The sequence below is a fragment of the Atta colombica genome, unplaced genomic scaffold, assembly GCF_001594045.1.
Source record: "Atta colombica isolate Treedump-2 unplaced genomic scaffold, Acol1.0 scaffold252, whole genome shotgun sequence".
NCBI lineage: Eukaryota > Metazoa > Arthropoda > Insecta > Hymenoptera > Formicidae > Atta > Atta colombica.
Genome location: NW_017259351.1, coordinates 1,536,471 through 1,539,278, shown reverse-complemented (window position 1 = coordinate 1,539,278; position 2,808 = coordinate 1,536,471).

Genomic DNA, 2,808 nt, shown 5'->3' with positions numbered 1-2,808 from the left:
TAATAATAATAATTATTATTATATAATTATAATAATTAACTATTGATAGTAATAGCTTCTGACTGTCAAATCGAGATTAATCTTCATTAAAAAATTAAAGAAGAAAGGAGGCATGCAACATGAGTTGATCATCATGAGTCGAGAATTTTATTAAAATTAGTATTTCAAGTTTGTTTTGGATATTATTTCGATTTTCCTTTTGTTAGAGATTAAAATTGTCATATGAAATAAATGTCATATGAAACGATATAATTACGGAAATGAAAAATCATAAGAAATTAAATACACAAAGTGAAATTTCAAGCGTTACATGCAGAATACAAAGCGAATTAGGTGGTTAATGTAAGCGAAACAAGCTAAAAGCCTTAACGTAAACGTATTCCATTAAAACGAAACATTCATATCGATCTGCAGATCTATCCATCACATTACGCATCTACGTAACATATGTTCACGTGTCTATAATCCGATAGTCTATCAATCGATTCGTGTTGGCTAACATAATGGTTTGCTTGCATTATTATCGGAGTATATTTCCGTTATATCTTTTTCTATCTCCAACTGTATAAAATAAGATCAAAGATGGATAACAAATAGATAATGAAAAGGATAATGTGATCAGATATTTTTGGATTTAAAGCAATCAATTTTATATTAAGAGAAAGGAAATGTAAGCATTAAATAAGCACTTTCTTTTATTCAAGAAGATGGCAAATCTTTATTTCTTTTATGTACATTCAGAAACACATCGATATAAAATCTCAGCAATCATTATTTAAATATATTAATTAAATAAATTAGATTTATCATTATAATTTAACAAATTAAAAAAAAATATTTTTAATGATATTTGTTTTGGCTAAATTCAGGACATTTGATATGTTTGGCGAGACAGTAGAATTACCTCAAAATAGGATATCCCTTTAATAGCAAAATGTTGAGTGACATTAAAGATAAAGAGCCTGCATTTGTCGAAATAAAAATTAGATAGTTGATAGTCGTTATTAGGAAATATTCCAAAATATTTTGCTTGCGTTCTATTTTTGTTTGTTGGATAGATTTTCGAGTTTTTCCTCTGTATGTTACTGCAGAGTTTTAATACACGTAGTACGATATTTTTTCGGTTTCGGCTGACTACGAGCGGCACGTTAGGGTCATTGGTTCCTTTCCTCATCGGTTTGCGCGTTTTATTTCCATCCGCTTTTCCAAGCGAGCATGAAATTCCGTATTTCACGGAAAATGTGATCTGACGGGAATTTCGCGGAGCATCGCTGGTTCCATCACTACCGCTATGACATCCGAGTCTTTCAGCAATAATAATTAATCGAGTCATTTATAAAAAAATTGTTCAAATTGATTTTATCATATTAATTGATAATACTTAATTGATAATACATTAATTGATGCTAACGTTCGGTCATTAATAATACATTCAGCGTTTTTTTAGATAACTGGAATTATCGTTTACATAATTTTGTGCACGTGACTTGTAATAATAATTAAAATAAACGCGATTTTGATTTTCGCAAATCTTTATTCAACACCGACTCAATATTAAATTGGTAATCAAATATTAAATTTACCATTGAATCAATTCGAATTGTTTTATATTTCTCTTTTTAGTGTATACAAAGAGAAAATCATTTCTTCACTATTATTTCTTTTGAGATAAGTAAAGTGCCGAAGAAAGTCCGTGTTTCTTACGATAAATCTACGAGCGCAATAACCGAACAGGAGATTTTCCGAATAATTCAATCGGGATCGATAATCGCGTAATTGATTGTTTCCCACGGCGTTCATGAAACTCGGAATTGATATCTTGAATCGCACTTTTTCCGTCACTTTGTGCCCGCACCGTATATCGTAGGAGTAGAACAATGGTGTGTTGTATTGCCTTTCCTCCGTCAGGCTCGGCCTTCTATTCGCCCTGGACGGCCCACGGGAAATAAAGCACTTCGACGTGTCGTTGCTGATGGAGACAGAACAGAACCAAAAGGAACAGCAAGGTAGAGACGCGTTGAGGGAACGTAGAACGAAAGACGACTTGGCTGGCAGTTACCGGCACATCAAAACTAATGAGCATGGTCGTGTTTTATGCTCGTTACGTCGGCGAGAGATTGGAATGCCCATAAATCTCTGAGATAAGTCTTTCACAAATTTTTATCACGGTAAAAGCATGATTTCCAGCGAAAAAATCCAGGCTGGGAAATTTAAGAATAAGGAACTGGGGACGTGAGGATATATAGAGATAATTGTAGTATTTGAAAATAAAATAAGCTGTCTTTGGTTCTCACTGAACTTGATAAATTTTGCATACGTGCTAGAAATTATGTTAAGATATGTTTTTTTCTTTCTTGATGTATTCCTTATAAAAGGAATTTTTTTTTTAGTATTTTATAGGACGATGAAGTGATATTGATTAAATTACTTGAACAAGTTATTATACATATAAAGTAAAGCTGTATTTTTCTTTCTACAACTAGATTTATAGTTATTTTGATGATTTTTATAAAAAGAATAAAAAAAGTAAAATTAATTGAATGAAAAGATAAGATATCAGTATTAATTAAAGAATGTTTAATTCAGAGTAAGTAATTTAGAATAATCATTTCAATGGCGGAAAGAAATCTTTCTAGGATGTTCCAAGAAAGATGCTTGATTAAAGTAAATCACAGACAACTGAAAAAAGTAAGGTGCTTTTTAAATCGAATTAAATATTATCTATTTAATTAAGTTAAAATCTATTGAAGTTAAATATTGTCTATGTAATATCTCATATAGCTAATAATCTCTCTCTTTTTTCCCTCC